We start from the raw sequence: 22,794 nt of genomic DNA, 5'->3' as shown, positions 1-22,794 counted from the left end.
CAGAAAATATTTCATTCCCTGTAGTAAATGTCTTTTCATTATCTTTTCTGTACGGTGTTATACTATGTTTTACCAAAAGAACGTTTCAGCAAGATAAAAGAGGGTTAAGCAATGTGACTATTTTACGTGAACATTCTGACTAGGAAAATACGTAGAAGAGGAAAAGATGTCCTGTAATTTCCTCAGTCTCCTGTATGGAAGGGCATTTATAATCAGTATGTGGAAATGGGATCCCAAACCACATACACGGAGGGAAGAAAGGAAGGAGTGAATGAAGGGAGCGGGAGGGGAGAGAAGGAGAAAGAAAGAAAAAAGCGAGCAAACAGGCTGAAGAGTATATCCAGGTGTCCTCATTCTGAAAAGGATTTGAGATAGCAAGCTGAAGAGTAAGTCGGTAGGCAAGACTCTAGAACCTCGTGATGACCCAGTTATCAAAACAAAAGATACACAAATGGGCCTTAGGAAAGAGGATTCAGTGAAATATTCTTTGCTGAAAGAGATTCAACTGTTGCATAGAATTTTCTTTTTGTGTTCTATTCCTAGCACTGAAATATTGCTGAAATTACCAAAATTTTGCAAAATTACAAAACACATTACTGAATAAGAGCTCTCTTTTCATTCTCTCGGGTTTTTTTTCCTCCTTGTGAGTATTATCATCCAGAAGTTTTTTTTTTTTTTTTTTTTTTGAGTGTTTAAGAAGCACATGGTGATTTGTTTACAGCCACTCAAAAGAACAGAACATTTCTAGAAAATATTAGCACTGTTTGTTATGTGCTAGCCACCTCATGATTCTGGGCATTTGTTTTAGTAGGTTTGTTTTGCCATTATATTCAAGTCATGTGGATAGGAGTAAATCTCCCGGTTGATGAGAGAGAAAGTGTCTTCCTTCACAAGTGAAACACATTTAAACCTTGTCAAGTCACCTGTTTCTCTTATTCCTAGAACCAAAGTGACTTTTTAATCACTAGTGTATAAAACTGTACTGTGGTGGTACTGTATAAAAACACTTAAAACTAGGGATGTTTCTTCATTCCAAACGTAACCCAAAGAGGTAAGCTGTGGATATAGGAAGCAGCATTTGTTTTCTGGGTTTTTTGTTGTTGTTGTTTTTATTTCTTTTAGACTTTTTAAAAAATTAACATATAATGTATTATTTGCCCCAGGGGCACACTTCATAGCACTCACCATAGCACATACCCTCCCCAATGTCCATAACCCAACCACCTTCTCCCTACCCCCCTCCCCCTGGCTACCCCCAGTTTGTTTTGTGAGACTAAGAGTCTCTTATGGTTTGTCTCCTTCCTGATCCCATCTTGTTTCACTTTTTCCTTCCTTACTCCCTAACCCTCCAACTTTGCCTCTCAATTCCTCATATCAGGGAGATCATATGATAATTGTCTTTCTCTGATGGACTTATTTTACTCAGCATAATACCCTCTAGTTCCATCCAAGTCATTGCAAATGGCAAAATTTCATTTCTTTTGATGGCTGCCTAGTATTCCATATTGTGTGTGTGTGTGTGTGTGTGTGTGTGTATCATATCTTCTTTATCCATTCATCTGTTGATGGACATCTAGGTACTTTCCATAGTTTGGCTATTGTGGACATTGCTGCTATAAATATTTGAGTGCACGTGCCCCTTCAGATCATTACATTTTTATTTTTAGGGTAAATACCCAGTAGTGCGATTGCTAGGTTGTAGGGTAGCTCTATTTTCAACTTTTTGAGGAACCTCCATGCTGTTTTCCAGAGTGGCTGCACCAGTTTGCATTCCCAACAACAGTGTAGGAGGGTTCCTCTTTCTCCACATCCTCGCCAGCATCTGTCATTTCCTGAGTTGTTAATTTTAGCCATTCTGACTGGCATGAGGTGGTATCTCATTGTGGTTTTGACTTGTGTTTCCCTGATGCCAAGTGATGTGGAGCACTTTTTCATGTGTCTGTTGGCCATCTGGATGTCTTTTTTGCAGAAATGTCTGTTCATGTCTTCTGCCCATTTCTTGATTGGATTCTTTGTTCTTTGGGTGTTGAATTTGAGAAGCTCCTTATAGATTTTGGATACTGATCCTTTATCTGATATGTTGTTTGCAAATATTGTCTCCCATTCTGTCAGTTGTCAGTTGTCTTTGGTTTTGTTGACTGTTTCCTTTGCTGTGCAAAAGCTTTTGATCTTGATAAAGTCCAAATAGTTCATTTTTGCCCTTGCTTCCCTTGCCTTTGACGATGTTTCTAGGAAGAAGTTGCTGCAGCTGAGGTCGAAGAGGTTGCTGCCTGTGTTCTCCTCAAGGATTTTGATGGATTCCTGTCTCACATTGAGATCTTTCATCCACTTTGTCTATTTTGTATGCGGTGTAAGAAAATGGTCCAGTTTCATTCTTCTGCATGTGGCTGTCCAATTTTCCCAACACCATTTGTTGAAGAGACTGTCTCTTTTCCTTTGGACATTCTTTCCTGATTTGTTAAGGATTAGTTGGCCATAGAGTTGAGGGTCTATTTCTGAGCTCTTTATTCTGTTCCATTGATCTATGTGTCTGTTTTTGTGCCAGTACCATACTGTCTTAATGGTGACAGCTTTGTAATAGAGCTTGAAACCTGGAATTGTGATGCCACCAACTTTGGCTTTCTTTTTCAACATTCCTCTGGCTATTCGAAGTCTTTTCTGATTCCATATAAATTTTAGGATTATTTGTTCCATTTATTTGAAAAAAGTTGAGAGTATTTTGATAGAGATTGCATTAAACATGTAGATTGCTTTAGGTAGCACAGACATTTTCACAATATTCATTCTTCCAATCCATGAGCATGGAACATTTTTCCATTTCTTTATCATCTTCCTCAATTTCTTTCATGAGTACTTTATAGTTTTCTGAGTACAGATTCTTTGCCTCTTTGGTTAGGTTTATTCCTAGGTATCTTATGGTTTTGGGTGCAATTGTAAATGGGATCAACACCTTAATTTCTCTTTCTTCTATCTTGTTGTTGGTGTATAGAAATGCAACTGATTTCTGTGCATTGATTTTATATCTTGACACTTTACTGAATTCCTGTACAAGTTCTAGCAGATTTGGAGTGGAGTCTTTTTTGGATTTTCCAAATAAAGTATCATATCATCTACAAAGAGTGATAGTTTGACGGCCCCTTTGCTGATTTGGATGCCTTTAATATTTTTTGTTGTTGTTGTCTGATTGCTGAGGCTGGGACTTCTAGCACTATGTTGAATAGCAGTGGTGATAATGGACATCCCTGCCATGTTCCTGACCTTAATGGAAAAGCTCTCAGTTTTTTTCCATTAAGAATGGAAACTGGTTTTTTTCATAGATGGGTTTGATGATATTGATAGATGTACCATCTATCTGTACATTTTGAAGAGTTTCGATCAGTAAAGGATGCTGTGCTTTGTCAAATGCTTTTTCATCTTCTATTGAGAGTATCATTTTCTTTCTTTTATTTATGTTTTGCATCACAGTGATTGATTTGCAGATGTTGAACCAACCTTGCAGCCCTGGAATAAATCCCACTCAGCAATGGTGAAAAATCTTTTAATGTACTGTCGGATCCTATCGGCTATTATTTTGGTGAGAATTTTCATATCTATGTTCATCAAGGATATTGGTTTGTAATTCTCCTTTTTGATGGACTTTGTCTGGTTTTGGGATCAAGGTGATGCTGGTCTCATAAAAGGGGTTTTCCCTCCATTTCTATGTTTTGGAACAGTTTCAGGAGAATACGTATTAATTCCTTCTTAAAAGGTAGAATTTCCTGGGAAGTTCTCTGGCCCTGGGCTTTTGTTTGTTGGGAGATTTTTGATGACTGCTTCAATTTCCTTACTGGTTATGGGTCTGTTCAGGTTTTCTGTTTCTTCCTGGTGCAGTTGTGGTAGTTTATACATCTCTAGGGATGCATCCATTTTTTCCAGATTGTCAAATTTGCTGGCAAACAGTTGTTTATAATATGTTCTTATAATTGTTTGTATTTCTTTGGTGTTGGTTGTGATCTCCCTTCTTTCATTCATGATTTTATTTGAGACCTTTCCTTTCCTTTTTGATAAGTCTGGCTGGTGGTTTATCAATCTTATTAATTCTGTCAAAGAACCAGCTCCTAGTTTCATTGATTTGTTCTACTGTTTTTGTTTGTTTGTTTCTAGTTCATTGATTTCTGCTCTGATCTTTATTATTTGTCTTCTCCTGCTATGTTTAGGCTTTCTTTACTGTTCTTTCTCCATCTCCTTTAGGTGTATAGTTAGATTGTGTACCTGAGACCTTTCTTGTTTTTTTGAGAAAGGCTTTAATTGCTATATACTTTCCTCTCAGGACTGCCTTTGCTTTACAGATTTTGCTGTGTTCTACAGATTTTGAGCAATTGTGTTTTCATTATCATTTGTTTCCATGAATTTTTTCAATTCTTCTTTAATATCCTGATTGACCCATTCATTCTTTAGTAGGATGCTCTTTAGCCTCCATGTATTTGAGTTCTTTCCAACTTTCCTCTTGTGATTGAGTTCTAGCTTCAGAGCTCTGTGGTCTGAAAATAGGGAAGCAGTATTTGTATCTAAATCTTTTCTTCTTTTGACAAATCTGAGATAGACATTCTTTTTTTTTTTTTTTTGTCCCACTGTAATGTTAGGCTCATGTGGTATAACATGTAATTTTTGTTTACATCTTGTAAAAGTAATATACTTGGTATAAAGTTCAAACAGCAAAAAGGGAATATAATGAAAATTAAGTCTTGCTTCCACCCTTGGCCCCCAGGTCTTCCAAAGCAGCCACTGTAACTAGTGCATTGTGAATCCATCAGACACACACACATATACATGTGCATTTCTCTATAAATAAAACATATTTGTTATATATTTCTATATACAAATGCTAGCATACTATGCAACATGTTCTACCTCTTATTATATTTTATTGTGGCAATATTATTTTATTGTGGCAAACCCACATATACAGAAAAGAGCTCAAAAGTATAGTTTAAGTCACATAAAGAAAATACAGTCACCTATGTTAAGAAATAGAAGCCTGCATCTCCAGAAGCACCTTCCTATATTCACATGCCCCTTTCTAATCACCATCCTTAGAGCAGAGGTAACCACTGTTCTGGCTTTTATGGAAATTAAATTCTTTTCTTTAAAGCTTCATTATGTAAATATTTATTAATAAATATAGAAGTTTTCAGTTTGGGGCTTTTATAAAAAGTGCTGGTAAGAAGGGCATTTTTATATTGCATGCAAGTACCTATTGCTGAATTTCTCTAGGGTGGAATTGCTGGGACATACAGCTTCACTGTATATTGCCCGAGTGTTGTTCTCATTTCCATTCCCACGATTGGTTTACAAGAGTGCTTGCTGCTCTAAATCTATGGTAACACTTGGTAGCATCAGATTTTTTAGCTAATCTGGTATATATTTAATAGTGTCACATTGAGCTTTTAATCTGTATTTCATAATTTCTGATGAAATTGAGCATCTTTTCACATGTTAATTGGCATTTTGAAAGTCTTCTTTTGTGACGTGCCTGTTCAAGTTTTTGCCCATTTATCTGCTTGCCTCTTGTTTTCTTAATGACTTGTAGGAGTTCTTTGAATATCCTGAATACTAGTGCTTTGCTTAGGTACCTATGTTACAAATGCTTTCTCCTACTCTGTGGCTTTCATTTCATATTCTTTCATTTCATTCTTCATATTCTGCTTTTGATGTCTTGAAATTCTTAATATAGTCACAGTTATCAGCATTTTCCTTTCTCAAAAATGACTTTTTGTTTTAAAGATTTTATGTATTTGACAGAAAGAGGGAAAGCACATGCAGGGGGAGTGACAGAGGGAAAGGGAGAAGCAGACTCCCTGCCTCACACAGGGCTTGATCCCAGGACCCTAGGATCATGACCTGAACTGAAGACAGATGTTTAACTGACTGAGCCACCCAGGTGCCCCCAAAGTAGCTTTTTAAGAATGAATTTCCCCCCACGAAACTGTTCTTTTGTCTTCTAAAATATTTATTGTTTTGCTAAGAGATTTTAGGTCTATAATCCACGTGAGACTGATGCTACATAAGGGTCCAGTTTCATACTTTTTCATATCTAGTTTCTCAGTTTTTCTAATACCTTTTACTGAAAGGACCATTCTTTCCCCACTGCTCTGAATTGCAATCTTTATCATAAAGTAATTATCCATATATATGTTGCATGCATTTCAGGGCTGTCTGTTGTGTCTCTATTCTATTTGTCCATCTCTGTATCTATTCACACTGTTTTAATTACTGTAGCCTTATATTGAGTCTTGATATCTGGTAGAGTGTTTCTTTCTCAAGAACACTGTGGCTCTTCTTGATCTTTTGTATTTCCGTATGTCTTAGTCAGTTAGGGCTGCTATCACAATAAACTACAAGACAGGGTAGCTTACAAACAGCAGGAATTTATCCCACTTCTGGATTCTAAAAGTCTGAGATTAGGGTGCCAACATAGTTGTATGAGGGCTCTCTTCTGGATTTCAGACTTCTCACTGTATCCTCGCATGGTGTGGGAGTGAGCTAGCTCTCTGGGGCCTCTTATAAGAACACAAGTCCCTAAGGGTTCTGCCCTTAAGACCTAATCACTTCCCAAAGGCCCCATCTCCTAATACCATCACCTTAGATATTAGGTTTTCAACACATGAATTGGGGGGTAGGCACAAACATTCCGACCATAGCAACACACAAATTTTGGAATTAGCTTGTTGAGTGCTGCTGTAAAGCCTAATGAGTTTTTGGTTGTTAAGACACTGAATCTTCTACATCAAATTATAAGGAGTTGGCAGTTTGGAAAAAAGAAGAACAAAGCTTAGGGGACTTGTAGTACCTGATTTCAACACTGGCTCTGAAGCTGATCTGAAGTAATCAAGGCAATGTGGTGTTGATTTGGATAGATATAGAAATCAATGGTACAGAATAGAGAGTCCAAAAATAGTACCACACACATATGGTCAATTGATTTTCAACAAAGATGCCAAGGCAATTCAATGGAGAAATGATAGTCTTTTCAACAAATGGTACTGGAACAATTGGACACCTATATGCTAAAAAATGAACCCTAGTCCCTGCTTCACATACTATACAAAAAAAAAAAAAATCTCAAAATGAATCATAGACTTAACTGTGAAACCTAAAATTATAATACTTCTACAAGAAAAGATAGGAGAAAGTCTTTGTGACTTTAGATTAGCATAGATTTCCTAAGTCACAGAAAGTATATAACACAGAAGAATTCACAAATTTGACTTAAAATTTAAAGCTTCTGCTCTTCAATATAAAATCTTTTTTTTTTTAAATTTTCAAGTTTTTTTTATTTTTTTTTTTTTTTAAGAGTTTTTTTTTTTTTTTGACAGAGAGTCAGAGAGGCAGGCAGCAGGGGTGGGGGGGAGAGAAGCAGGCTCCCTGTTGAGCAGAGAGCCCAACGTGGGGCTTGATACCAGGATCCTGAGATTATGACCTGGGCTAAAGGCAGAGGCTTAACCTACTGAGCCACTCAGGCACCCCAATATAAAATCTTTTGTTTTTAAAGATTGTACTTATTAGAGAGAGCACAAGTGGGGGTGGAAGGTAGAGGAAGAGGAAGAAGCAGACCCCCAACTGAGCAGGGAGCCCAATGTGGGATTTGATCCTTGGACTCTGGGATCATGATCAGAGCTGAAGACAAATGCTTAACTGACAGAGCTACCCAGGGGCCCTCTTCAATATAAAATCTTAATGAAATGAAAATAAGCATGGCAAATAAGCACATGAATATATAGTCCAATTTATGAGTCATATGGGAAAACACAAAATCACAATGAAGTACCAGTAGACATGTTTTGATATTGTTAAAATTTATAAAAACTGACACTACCTAGTACAGTGGGTGCTCAAAGTAGCTGGAGCTTTCATTTTGCTGCTGGAAATGTAAAATGGTAAAATCATTTTAGAAAACAGTATATTAGTTATCAAATGCTACAAACAAATTATATACATGTAACAGCTAAAAACAGTACACGTATATTATCTCAGTTTCTATGAGTCGGGATTCTGGGCAGGGCTTTCCTGGGTCCTCTTCTGTTCAGAGTCTGCAACAAAGACTGCAGTCCATGTGTCAGTCATGATTGGGGTCACATATGAGGCTTAAATGGAGAGAGATCTGTTTTTAAGCTCATGTCATTGTTGACAGAATGACAACGTTCCTTGTGGGCTATGAGATTGAGAGCCTCAGTTGATTGCTGGCTATTGTTTGTTCTCACTTTCTTGCTAATGGATCATTCCATATGGCAATTTATTTTATCAAAATCAAGAAGGAAGAGAATATATAGAGAATGTCTGCTAGCAAGACAAAAATTAAAATTTTATGTAACATTATCATGGAAGTGATATCTTTATCACCTTTGCAATTTAGTAATAAATTACTAAATACTTTAATACTTCAATTACTTTTAGTTACTTTAAAGTAATAAATTCTTTTTTAAAAAATATTTTATTTATTTATTTGACAGACAGAGATCACAAGTAGGCAGAGAGGCAGGCAGAAAGAGAGAGGAGGAGGAAGGCTCCCTGCTAAGCAGAGAGCCCAACATGGGGCTCGATCCCAGGACCCTGAGATCATGATCTGAGCCGAAGGCAGAGGCTTTAACCCACTGAGCCACCCAGGTGCCCCAGTAATAAATTCTTTACTATTTAGAGGCAGATTCTGCCCATACTTGAGGAAAGGAATATTATAAGATGGCATAGATACCAGGAGGCTGGGATAATTGAGGGCCACCTTAGAGTCTCTCCACCACAGTCATCTTTTTAACAAAGTTATATGTTAAATTTACCATATGATCCAGAAATTCCATGCCTAGATATTTGTTCAAGAGAAAAAATATGTGTCCACACTAAGATCTGTACACAAAAATTTATAGCAGCTTTATAAAAAATTGTCCCAAACTGGAAACAACCTAAATATGTATCAACTGGTGAATGGATAACTAAATTATGGTATATCCAGGCAATGGAACAGTATTCCAAAATAAAAAGGAACTACTGATAAAATCTAATAACATGGCTGAATCTCCAAAGCCTTAAGCTTAGTGGAAGAAGCCAGACATAAAGGACTGGCACAAAAGGAAAGTTACATACTGTATAATTCTATTTATATTATATTCTATAAAAGGCATAGCTATAAGGGAAAGAAAACAAATCAGTGGTGCCTTGGCTGGAGATTGGGAGAGGACTGACAACAAAGGAAGGGGAGATTTTAGAAGGTAATAATACATAATTCTGTATATTGATTTTGTGTTGTTTATACAAAGTACACATTTCTCAAAACTCATAAGACTATACACCTAAAAGGATGATTTTTTCTGGGTATATGATTACACCTTAGTAGGTCTGACTTAAAGATAAGTCTTTAGTACTCAAGAATTTTTTTAAAGGTAGTAGAGTTTGCGGTTTAGAAAGTAAATAAATTCTGTTGTGCTAATCTTGAAAGTTAAAAACTTAAATGTTTGTCTTTTTTATGGAATGCTGATTTCTTCTTTATGGCAGGAATGTCTCCTCAATTAATAGACCACTTACTGAACTGAGAGAACATTGAACTCAACATTTGCCTTCTAATTTTGAGTATTGAATACAAATGTATAAATGCATAAAACTTTAAAAAAGACATTAAAACCATCATTCTTAACATTTAAATCCTAAATGGTAATCAGTACTTCTGTTTCCTTCCTGGGTAATACAAGATCTTTAAAAGCTTTTAACTCTGTTTACTCTCTTCTAACCTGAATGCTAATGTTGAATATTTTAATTCCATATAGTTTTAAAAATTTCACAATTATTATTTTATATATTTATGTATTTCTTTGTTATTTCTATTATTATTTCTATTTTATATATTTTTATTATTGAAATGTATTTGGCATGTAACACTATATTAGTTTTAGGTGTACAACTTAGTGATTGGGCATGTGATCTATTGCAAAATGTTTACCACAATAAATTTAGTTAAAACATTAATCGCCACACAAGGTTACAATTTTTTTCTTGTGAGGAGAGCTTTTAGTATTTACTGTCTTGGCAACTTTCAAAAATACTTTGTTAACTATAACTGGAAGTTTGTATCTTTTGATCACTTTCACCCATTTCACCCATATCCCAGCCTCTGGCAGTCACAAGTCTGTTCTTTTTAAGCTTTTTGTTTGTTTTGTTTTGGAGTCCACATATAGGTGAGATCATATAGTATTTGTCTTTCTCTGTCTTATTTCACTTAATAATGCCTTCAAGTTTCATTCATATTGTCACAAATGGCCAGTTTTCCTTCACTTTAGGAATGAATACCTTTCGTGTGTGTGTGTGTGTGTGTGTGTGTACTTACACCAAAATAAATACTAAGTGATGAACATTTAGGTTGTTTTCATGTCTTGGCTCTTGTAAATATAGAATGCTTTGGGTAGTATGGACATTTTAAAAAATAATTCTTACAATCGTGAGGTGAGGATGGCTGCTGTGAATATGGGGATGCATGTGTCTCTTCAAGATAGTTGTTTTATTTCATTCAGATAAATACCCCAAAATGAAATTGCTGGACTAAATGGTTGTTCTGTTCTTAATTTTTTGAGAAAACTTGATACTCTTTTTCATGGTGGCTGCATCAGTTTACATTCCAACCGACAGTACACAAGGTTTCCCTTTTCTCCACATCTTATTTGTTGTCTTTTTGATATTAGCCATTCTAACAGATAAAGAGTTGACATCTCATTGTGATTTCAGTTTGCATTTCTTTGATGATCACTGATGTTGAGCATGTTTTCTTGTACCTGTTTGCCATCTTTGTCTTTGGAAAAATGTTCAGTTTCTCTGTCCACTTAAATCTGGTTTATTTTTTTTTCTTGAGTTTTATTTATTCTTTATATATTTTAGATGTTAACCCCTTATCAGACATGCAGTTTGTAAATATTTTGTCCCATTTAGTGGGTTGTCTTTTTATTTTGTTGGTTTCCTTTGCTGTACTGAACTTTTTTAGTTTCATGTAATCCCACCTGTTTATTTTTGCTTTTTTGCCTTTGGTTTTTTGGTAAATCAAATGGGATTTGGTGTCCCATTAAATCAAATGGGATTTAAAAAAGATCATTGCTAAGGCTGATGTCAAGGAGAGGAAGCATACACCCTATATTTTCTTCTAGGAGTTTTATGGTGTAAGGCCTTACACACAACTCTTTAATCGATTTTGAGTTCATTTTTGTAAATGATGTGAAATAGTGGTCTAGTTTCATTCCTTTACATGTAGCTGTCTAGTTTTCCCAGCACCATTTTAAAAAATACTATTCTTTCTCCATTCTATATTCTTGCCTCCTTTATTGTAAATTAGTTGACGATTATAAGCATGGGTTTATTTCTGGGCTCTCTATTCTGTTTCTTTTATCTGTGTGTCTCTTTTTCCGCCAATACCATATAGTTTTAATTACTTTATATTTATAATATAGTTTGAAATTAGGGAGCAGAGTGCCTCTAGCTTTCTTCTTTCTCAGGATTATTTTGACTCTTTGGGGGTTTTTGGTGATTCTATACAAAGTTTAGGATTGTCTGTGAAAATGCAATTGAAATTTAAACAATATTAATTCTTCTAATCCATGGGTATGGCATAGTTTCCTTTTATTTGAGTTTTCTTTGAGTCTTTCATCAGTATCTTATAGTTACCAGTGTACAGGTATTTCACCTTCTTGGTTCAATTTGTTCCTAGGTATTTTATTCTTTTTGGTAAGTTAAAAAATGGAATTTAAAAAATTTCTCTGATAGCTCATTATTAGCATATAAGAATGCAGAAGAGTTTTGTGTATTGACTTTGTGTCCTGCAACTTCACTGAATTGATTTATTCTAACAGTTCTTAGGTGGAGTCTTAAGGGTATTCCATGTATAACATGATACCATCTGCAATAGTTAGTTTTATGTCTTTCCAATTTGCCTTTTATTTCTTCTTCTTCCTCCTCCTCCTTTTCTTCTTCTTCTTCTTTTATTGTTGAATAAAAGTGAGCGGGAATCCTTGTTTTGTTTCTAATATTAGAGGAAAAGCTTTGTTTTTCACCATTCAATGTAATAGCTGTGGACTTATAATATATGACCCTTATGTTGAGGTACATTCCCTCTCTACTGACTTTGTTGAGAATTTTTATTGTGAATGGATGTTGACTTCTGTTAAATACGTTTTCTCTATCTACTGAGCTGATCATGTGATTTTTTCCCTTTATTTTGTTAATAAGGAATATCATATTGATTGATTTGATGTTGAACCATCCTTGCATCCCTGAATACATTTCATTTCTCATGGCATATGATCCTTTTAATGTATTGTTGAGTTTAGTTTGTTAATATTTTGTTGAGAATTTTGCATCTGTGTTCATCAGCAATATTGGCCTATAATTTTCTTTTCTTGTGGTGTCTTTGTCTAAGACAGACAATGCTGGCCTTGTAAAATGAGTTTGGAAGTGTTCCTTCCTCCACTGTTTTTTTGGGCAGAATTTGAGAAGGCTTGGTATTATTTCTTCTTTGAATATTTGGTAGAATTCACCAGTGAAGCCATCTGTTCTTGGACTTTTGTTTGTTGAGAATTTTGGTTACTGATTCAATCTCTTAGAGTAGTGTATCTGTTCATATTTTATATTTTCATGATTCAGTCTTAGTAGGTTGTATATTTTAAAGAATTTATCCTTTTTTTTTTTAGGTTGTCCAACTTTTGGTGTAAAATTGTTCGTAGTAGTCTCGTGATTTTTATATTTTGTGGTATCAGTAATATCTCCTCTTCATTTCTTATTTTATTTATTTTAGTCTTCTCTTTTCTTGGTGAGTCCAGCTAAAGATTTGTCTTTTTAAGAAAAACATACCTTAGTTTCATATATCTTTTCTGTTACCTTTTTAGTCACTATATATTTACATTCTGATCTTTGTTAGAATCTTTATTCTACTAAGTTTAGGTGTCATTTGTTCTTTTTCTAATTCATTGAGGCATAAAGTTAGGTTGTTTGAGTTTTTTTTTTAAGATTTTTTATTTATTTGACAGAGCGATCGCAAGTAGGCAGAGAGGCAAGCAGAGAGAGAGGGAGAAGCAGGCTCCCTGCTGAGCAGAGAGCCCAATGTGGGGCTCAATCCCAGGACCCTGAGACCAGGAGCTGAGCCGAAAGCAGAGGCTTAACCCACTGAGCCACCCAGGTGCCTGTTTGAGATTTTTCAAAAACGTTTTTAAAGATTTATTAATTTGAGAGAAAGTGTGTGTGCGCAAGGATGGAGAGAGGCAGGAGGAGAGGGAGACCAACAGACTACCTGCTGAGTGGGGAGCCTGATGCAGGGCATGATCCCAGGACCCTGAGATCATGACTTGAGCCAAAATCAAGAGCAGGACACTCAACTGACTTAGCCACACGGGCGCCCTAGATTGTTTGCGATTTTTCTTGTTTCTTCAAATAGCATATATTGCTGACAACTTCTCTCTTAGAACCACTTTTGCTGCATAAGTTTCATAATTTTTTATATATTGCCCTTCCATTTTCATGCGTCTCTAAGTATATTTTGATTTCTTCTTTGGGTGTGTGGGGTAACTGTGGCTCTTACCAATACAGAAAACCAAGTTTAAAGTTTTCGTGGGCTTCTTAGGGAATTTGAGCCTCGAATATAAGTCTGTAAGAGGTGTGTTCCACCTCTGGATTACCCAAACCCTAAAGCTGTGGTCTCTTGTGGTCTTAGTTTATTATAAACAGTGTCTCCCATTAGAATCTTCTTTTGGGAAGTCCTGATCTTTAATTTCTATACAACTTTTCCATTAATGATGGTTTCTTAATATTATGAAATTTGTAGTCATGAACAAATTTCTAATTCTCTCAAATATCATAATTTAAAAAATAATATGAATGAGGGTCCACATAAATCCATGTTGCCACTTTGTTTTTAATGTACTTTTAGGTATCTTTAAATGCATAGATACTTTTGTTTCCAACTCCTTCACTCTCCGTGCAATTTATTTGATAAGGAACTGTTTTATCTAGAGAGATTCCCATAGTCTACTTTTTGTTTATTGCATCTCTGTGCTATAGTTTAGTGTGTACCTCTCTTCTCCATATACCTTGTGCATTAGTTTGTGCAAACACCACAGACTGAGGGACTTAAACAACAAATTTGTTTCTTCACAGTTATGGAGGCTAGAAGTCCAAGGTCAAGATACTGGCAGGATTGGTTTCTTCTAGGGTCTCTCTTCCTGACATGTAGATGGCCCTAATTGTCCATTGTCTTTACCTGGTGTTCCCTCTGTATGTTTGTGTGTCCTAATCTCCTATTCTTATAAGGACACCAGTCATATTGGAATACGGCCCACCCCTATGACCTCATTTATCTTCAGTTTGGACTTCATCTCCAAATACAGTCACATTATGAGGTGCTGGAGGTTAGGACTTCAATATAAGAATTGTAGGGGCACATGAGTAAGAATTAACACTGGGAGAATTGGTTGCATCTATCTAGAGACTTGATCATTTCTTTTCATTTTTTAATCAAAGTAATATCACGAATGATGTTATATTCTTCCATAAGTCGTCACATAAGGTTTGTTTCTTTTCTTGGTGGTATAGAATAGTAGGGAGTAAGGTAAATTGTATTTATATAGAGAAATGGACATGCTTTTTCTCTCTTGGGGATTGAGTCGAAAGAAGAGTTGACCGGTACACTCTGAACTTCAAATTCCTTTAATTGTATGCTGCTATTGCCCTGTGTTTAGGTCAGTGCTGTGGGTTTCAGAGAGTTTTTACCAGTGTTTTATCTCTTCCCTTAGACTTTTAGCTGCTCCTGTATGTCTGCACCATAAAGAGAGTCTTTCTAAAGAAAGACTTCAAATGTTCATCATCACTTGATGATAGGTTCGTGGTGGGAGCAGTGAGGGATTTTCTGTTGTCCAGGTTCAGCCTCAGTTTTAGAGAGTCCTTGCGTATCTTGGAAGGGGTTTTTTGAGCAATTTTACTCTTTCTTCTTTTCCTTTTGGCAGACAAACTCTACCTTATCTTACATATTTGGCTCTGGGTGATTTTCTGCTCCCTCCTCAGTGATAGCATATATCTTCTTAACGTAGGATTCTAGGCCCAAGATATTTTCCTGCCCTCACCCCAGGGATGTAGGGTTTTTTTCTTTTACCTCCTTCTCCAGCCACCAAGTGTCTTTTACCAGTGACTTAGGGCAGAAGTCCTCTTTGATGCTTTTACTTTGGAGAAGAGAAGGGTTGGAGGAAGCAGGCAATGCTTAGTGCTTATTTCCCAGCAGCCCCTGATGACCTCCCACAGGCCTGTACTAGTTTCTTCAGATCACCTGGTAGAGCCCTGTGTTAAGAGTTGCAAGTGAATGCTGTCTTTGGAACCCAGATTACTTCATTATTATCTGACCTCAGCTCTCTAGTGTATTCAAGAAAAATAACTATATATATATATATATATATTTTTTTTTTTTTTAAGTGGGAGTGGGAATCTGCAGCTTTCTACATTTTAGTGAGAAGCAGAGGAAAAAACCCTCTTTATATCTTTTTAAATCTTAAAATTTTCTTTTTCAATTTCTACTTTTCTTGAAGGATTTTTGTTTACTCATCCATTTTTAAGAATTTTATTTCTAATCTTATCCCAAGTTATCTGAATTCTGATTATTCTAATTCTAAATTTTTTTTTTTAAAAAGATTTTATTTATTTGACAGAGAGGGGGAAGCAGTTTTCCTGCTGAGCAGAGAGCCCGATGCAGGATTTGATCCCAGAACCCCGAGATCATGACCTGAGCTGAAGGCAGAGGCTTAACCCACTGAGCCACCCAGGCGCCCCGATTATTCTAATTCTAATGTTATTTTATATCTAATATCCTTTCAAAAGTTCCATTTTGGCTCATTTTGAAACATTAAGCTACATACTGTTCATCTATTAATGGGTGTGTCCTTTCTTTCTGGTTTTTTTTTTTAAATTAGTTTTTATGGGATTCAACCACCATCCTATCCTGTTAATAATTTTTATGTGAAATTAGTTTTTCTGAACTTGTAGGAATAGATGAATTGGGATGACATTTTTAGTTTCCTGGATCTAGCCATCCCATTACATTATTTTCGTGAAGTGTTCAAAAATACGGTCTCATACTAGGAGAATTCTTGGCGTCTTCTCCCTCCTCAATTTTATCTTGTGCTCCTGCTTGCTGGCATACTAGCTCTCTCACAAGTCCTTTCTTTCTCCTTCTTCCCCTGCCCATCCTTTCCTCCTTCCTATTATCCCTGCCTTGCTAAATTTGAATTATCTTGATGGCAGTTCATCATCATTGGGGTATTTTGTCTAAAACGGAACTGAAATTCTAATTGTTTCAGATCTTCCCTTGCCTTGCTCCCCATAATCACAGCATGCAGAACCTCTCCAAGTTTCAGCTCTTCTCATGAGTACCTATTGGCTATTTTAGGGCTTCTCTTTACTCAAGCTCATCTGACATTTCTCAGACACTTGTTAGTGCCATGCAGCACATGTAGCTTTGGTGGATTTTTCCTTTCTATTCATATTTTGGGGTTTGTGAAGGTATCTTAACACCAGCTTTTTTTTCTTTGATCTTGTTTGTAGATTTTGGTTTTGTTACTCTAGTTATTCTATTTTCCTGGGGACAATTATGAAAGATATTAAATGTTAACTTCTATTACAATTTCCCCAGAATGTCCTTAACCTCTCTTGAATGATAGTTTACCTGGATATAGAAATCTACATTGCTATTTCTTTTCTCTCTGCACCTCATGGCTATTAGTCTGTAGTCTCCCACATCTGTTCTTGCTGATTTAAAAAAAAAAAAAAAAAAAACCTGCTCACTGGCTAATTCCTTTATCTTTGCCAAATATTAAATGTAAAAATGGTTAAAGCCACCAAGGAGAAAAATAGCTAACCCATTTCCTATAATGTTACTGGAGTATGTTTCAGTGTGGAATTACTTAATTCATCCTCAATACTCAAATATTATATGTACTTTAAATCTGAAAAGTATTTTTCCATTCTGGAAAAAGACTATGTCATTTTTTTCTGATTATCACTTATTATTCAGTTTCTATATTTTCTTATATAGTACTTTTCTTTAGTTACACCTGTTTGCTTTTGTTTCATAATTAGTAGTTGTTAATGGATCACAGGTCATTAGATTTTAAGTAAATCCATCTCCTGACTATTAAGTTCTTGGTTATCTCGGTAAAATTTTTTCATGTGATTTGGAATTTCTATTTGGGGACTTAAGTAAAAGATTTCCCCCCCCTCGTATCTCTCAATATTTACCTATCCCTCAGTAGTGGCTTTGCAGTTGCCTCAGCATTGGGCCTTTAAAGGTTTGGTGAAAGTTACTCATGAAATGTTATGGGCATGCTGCTTTTTTGGGGACAGAAGGGACTATTACTTACATAGCTCTTTGACAGCAACAAATGTTTTAAAGTTATAGGGTATGCCCTGCAAGTCCAATGCATTGAAGTTGAGCTCTGAAAGTCTGCATCTTTTTTTCTGTACTTCATGCTATTGCATTTTTAGATAATCTATGGAAATATCTTCATTGGTATGAGATTTTATGGACAGAAAATCATAAAAATATTCCACATATATTTTTTTCTAATGAGCCAACCAAAGAAACCAACTGGTAAAAACTGAAGGCGAATTTCAGACTTCATAATTATTTAATTATCTCTTTAGGGGTTATATTCTGATGTTCATTCTAGGTTTGGTGTGAGGCCTGGCTTTCAAACGTTCTATAGACATTTCCATTTTGATTAGAAAAACATATCCATGTAGCTCTTTTCAAATAACTTATTAATAAAATCCTTCCATTTGGCGAAAGCTACAAAGGGTTTCAACTGGTACTTCTAAATTCCTAGACTGTTTTTTATTGTAATTATTTTTTATCCTAAAAAGCAGACTTTTGGCTTCTATAGTTTTTAATCCTGTCCCATTTGATTTTTTCATTGATTTCTATTTTCCTTTCCTACCTGCTGAAAAGCATTTTCCCTTACTTAGAGGTTTGGTACTGAAAAATTTTTAATGTGTTTTAGCCAAATTATATATAATTTGATCTATACTCACTCATTTAAGACCTCCGTTCCTATTAAAAAACATAAAAATGAATGTGACTACCCTTTCCTTTATTTATTCCTTGATTTACTCATTCAAACATTAAATATAAATAGAGGATAGCAGGTGATCTAAGGATAAAACACATACATGTATTACTGCCAAAAAGACATTATGTGTACTACAGTAAGGGGTCAGAAAAGGGCCTGGGAAAATGTGATGAGAGGTCATAGAATAAATGACATTTCTAAACCTTTAAATATAGAGGGTAAAGTACAGGGTGTGTTTGGAAGGTAGGCTAGTTTTAGTGGAATCGATAATTTGCAGATTAAGTAAAGTGGGAAAGGTACCCTGGAACAAATCTTGAGTCTTGAAAGCAAGTAATGAGTTAACACCTTAAGAATGTCATGTATTATGGATGTATTATATGCCCAGTTTAATTAGAAATAAATGTTTGCCAAAATAATAAACATACAAAAACAAAAAAAAAACCCCAAAGCCCATGATCTGAGTTTAGCCAGAATAACTAGTTCAGTGTTGGGACCTGATTTTTATTAATCCTCTGTATTAGTGCAATGAGTTCATCTCTGAGTGTGCACCACACTTCCATATTAATGGATCTCCTTATGCCACATGTAGGAGTCCTAAAAACTGATCTGAGTGAAGCAAGGCAATGAAATGGAAGTGTTTTGTTTTGTTTTTATATTTAAGACTTAAACACCTTGATGAATAGCGATAGCCCGTATAGTTAAGGGGAAAGACCTAATACAGTGTTTGACCATCAGAAATACCTCTGCTGCCATGGTCTGACTTTGAAACCTAAGAAATGGTTTTCCCATTCTACCTGGCATTATGGTATGGCAAAAAGTGGCTAGAAGAATTTTGCATTTACCTACCCTTCTTCCACCTGATTATTGTGACTAAGCAAAAGGATCAGTTAGTTACAGTCTTTATCCAAAGAGTGAATCAGTACCATGTCATGTTCAGAGAAGTCTGCTCAGAAAAGACTTTTATGTTAATTCAGACCTTCTGGGAAATTTCCTCAGTGAAGGTAGCACTGTAGAAAGGTATTTAAGACTTTACTTGCATATATCTAAAAACTAAATTTGACTTTTGCTTCCAGCTGAGGTGGAGTAACAGAGACCAGACTTAACCTTCCCAGCTAAAACAACTAAAAAAAAACAAGGAAAAATACATGAAAGAATGGTTCTCCAGCCACCGAACATCACACAGTGAAAGACAGTGATTGCTGAGAGATGAGAAACAAACAAGGTAAGCCTTCCGATTATTCCATCTTACTTGTTGAGTTTCCAGGCCACAGGAACCTAGGTGGAACCCAGCAGACTCTGTGATGTAAGGAGACAAAGCTGAGTCTGGGGAAATCAAGGCAGCTGGAGTTTGTAGGACACAGTACCAGAAAAGAGAGACCTCTGGAGATCTGTACAGAGTCTCCCCCACAAGTAGTCATAAAAGTGCTGACCAATGCTTGCATGTTAGGAAACTATGTGAGGCTGGGAAAGAACTAGCCCAAAGGATAAGAGGGAGCAGCACCTGATGTTCACCCAGATTGGTGAAGTTTCATGGGACATTTTTTTTCCCCCATGAGACATTTGAGTAGAGTTCTCAGAAGGGTCCTTTGCAGGAGTAGGGGATAATTAGCCCTCAACTAATTAGTGTTTTCATCCTACCCAACAAAATTTAAAAACAAGACCCACAGGGATCAAACTGTTTTCAGATCACTTAAGTTGTGCTCGCTTCGGCAGCACATATACTAAAATTGGAACGATACAGATCACTTAAGTTCATCACATTAACAAACGGGGTATTTATAGGAATACAAAACTATCTATCCAACAAAGCAAATTCACAATTACTAGGCTTTAATCAAAGATCACCAGACATCCAAAGAGGCACGAAAACACAACTCATAAAGAGAAAAATCACTTAATTGAACCACTGCAAAACTTATGTAGATATTAGAAGAGGCAGTAGGCAATTATTGTAACTATTTTTATGTTCAAAAGTTACATAGAGACATGGAAGATATAAAAAAACTCTCAAACTTCTAGAGGTGAAAACTATACGAGACGAAAAAATACATTGGATGAGATTCACAGCACATAAGAAGAAAAGATAAGTGGTCTTAAAGGCACAGCATTGGAAACTATGGAAAATGAACCCACAGAGAAAGGATTAACCCCCTGTCCTCTCCCCAGCTCCCTCCTCCAATGAAACCAGAGCATCAGCAAGCTATAGGCTAACCTCAAATGGCCTATCACATATATATAATTGGGAATCCCTACAAAGGGGGGCGGCGGGAAGGAGGGGAGAGAGAAAAATATATTTGAAGAAACAATGGCTGAAGAATTTCCATTTTTGATGTAAAGTAATATCCCAGAGATCCAAGAGGCTCAGCAAACCCCAAGCATAAGAAACAGAAGTAAAACTACTGCAAGATATATTATAATCAAAACATGATGTGATAAAACTAGTGATAAAGGACTGAATCTTAAAAGCAACTAGAGGGGGAAAAAATTAAAAAATAAAGATGACAGCAAATTTCTTGTTGCAAACAATTCAGATGAGGCATCAGTGCAGCAACAGCTTTACAGCTTTGAAAAAACAAATCAATTCAGCTGAATACAAATCAGATTTTGAAAATTATTCACTGTCAAACTTAGAACCATATAACTGAATATGGACACCCCATGATGAAATCCTATCTATAGGCAATATGTCAAACTACATTTCTATTGGTTATTATCTTCAGAGAAAAGGAACAATCACCCCCTAGTCATCCTCCATAGCTTTTACGAGTCCTCTCACACCAGTGTCTGCACTCTGATTTCCGGTACCATCACTGCTTTTAAAATGGGGAAAATTCACACTATAGCCACCTAAAGCTTGTATCGCAGATGCATTCTAATATGCTGAAAACATTCTATTCAAACCGTTTCTCTGTGCTAATTTTTTTCACTTGTTCCCATGCCTCTTCCCCATGTTTATTTTGTAGGTTATGAGAAAAATAGTAAAAGAAATATTTGGCATTACAGAGAGGCAGAGAATATTCACTGGTGTCTTCTTCAGTTGCTACTCTCAGCTGCTGCTTTGTACTCATTTCTTAGCCTGAAGAATTTGGCCCAAGAGTAAAACTTTTGATCTGAAAGTTCTTATTCCCATGTTAAGGGATTCATAAATTGGATTACATAGTCTTTTTGTTCCATATAGGATAAGAAATGAAACAGTCATAAGGGATCAAGAACAAATTTATTTTTGCACCTATAATTTAAACGCTCAAGAAGATAGACTGAGAGGAACCTAAACTAATTGGCTAAGACATCTTAAAAATATGTGCCTTTAATTTTAAAAAGAGATTAAAGAAAGAGGAAGGGAAGAAAGAAGGGAGAAAGGAAAGAAGGAAAGAAAATACCCACCTTTGCTGTGAAGTAAAAAGTAATGGAAAGCTGCCTCTACTTTAATGGCCTTGAGAGCATTAATTTCTTTACAAGTTTTGCCGCAGCCTTGGCTGGTCCACCCCCAGCAGTAATGTACAGAGACTGAGTGAGCACATGTGTCCTGCTGTAATTAAGGCTGCAGAGCAGAGCAGCAGGTGCAAACTTCTCATCCTTCAACTTGACTCTTAAACTGCTTGTGCTCTTGTAACTTAAAGTCTAAACTTGTTAAAAGCGAGGTTTGGAAGATCATTAGTCTATAACAGGAGCTAGGCACTACAGACATTCCTTTAAAGCAAAATTAGAAACAGCTACCTAAAACATATCAGCCGTTTTAAGATGTTGCCATTTCACATTTTCCAGGGGGGAAAAACTATTAATTCCAAGGAGATTAGTATCCACATGAGCATGATATTGAAGCCAGATTGGAAGCTGCCTTTTCCCCAAAGAAAAAGCATTTCTAGTAACGGGGTCCTTTGCCCAACCCTCTTTCAGTGTAATTCAGGTGCTTAGAGATTTTCTGATACAAAGGGCTCAACCATCACTGAGATTTGGTCTTATTTTCTTGTTAAAAATTTATCTGTAGAAGAATTTGAATTGTAGTCACCTTCCTCTAAAGAGCTGAGGCAGCAAAAGCTCTCTGCAAAATAGTTCCATTTAAAATGTTTCAGTGTGATCCTGCCAGATCCTAAAATAATTATAGCTTAGAAAGGCAGACATGGCTTTGGGTCTGAACAATTTCTATCCTGTACCTTTTCGTGGGATCAGAAGAAAATCAGTGACATAACTCTTTGCCAAGAAAACATATTGACATAGAACCCTTGTGCTTCTGTGGGAACACCCAAAAGAAAGGTACAGTGCTTGCAGAAAACAAGGGTTTTATTAGGGTTAGTATTAAGAACACTACTTGTTTGGCATAGAGGTTCTAGTATTGGCAAGGGAACCAGCGTTTCCTTTCTAAGCACTAGCGGTTCCTGTGCCAGTCGTAGAATTCTTTGAAATTTTTAGCTAATAGGGTCACTGCTTCTTCTTGAATGCCTGGTCCAGGAACTAAGAAGACTTAGTTGACAATGGCTGTCAGAACAAAAAGAAGAGGATGTCATAGCTTAACTCTGAGTAGTAAAGACCCCTGTTGGCCAAGGGCAGATCCCACAGACCTCGCAAGGACACAGCTAGCCTGCAATGCTGTCCAAGCCCATCTCCTAGAGTTTTGTAAATTATTTATCAGCTGTGGCTATAAATTAGAGATGAATGGAAGGCCTTTGGGCCTGATCTTGGATGTACTCCT

The 22,794-nt window shown here is 36.1% G+C and overlaps 1 long non-coding RNA gene across 1 annotated transcript in view; it reads left to right on the top strand.

The window, feature by feature from the left end:
- The window catches only part of LOC132005752 (uncharacterized), a 155,146-nt gene extending 135,821 nt beyond the window's left edge, over positions 1-19,325 (top strand). The window contains exon 4 of the long non-coding RNA XR_009400902.1: positions 19,178-19,325. This is a non-coding gene — a long non-coding RNA (uncharacterized LOC132005752). The remainder of the gene's footprint in view (positions 1-19,177) is intronic.
- The last annotated feature ends 3,469 nt before the right edge of the window (positions 19,326-22,794 follow it).

This window comes from Mustela nigripes, chromosome 17 (assembly GCF_022355385.1).
Source record: "Mustela nigripes isolate SB6536 chromosome 17, MUSNIG.SB6536, whole genome shotgun sequence".
Taxonomy (NCBI): domain Eukaryota; kingdom Metazoa; phylum Chordata; class Mammalia; order Carnivora; family Mustelidae; genus Mustela; species Mustela nigripes.
This window is presented reverse-complemented; position numbering and strand designations above follow the sequence as displayed.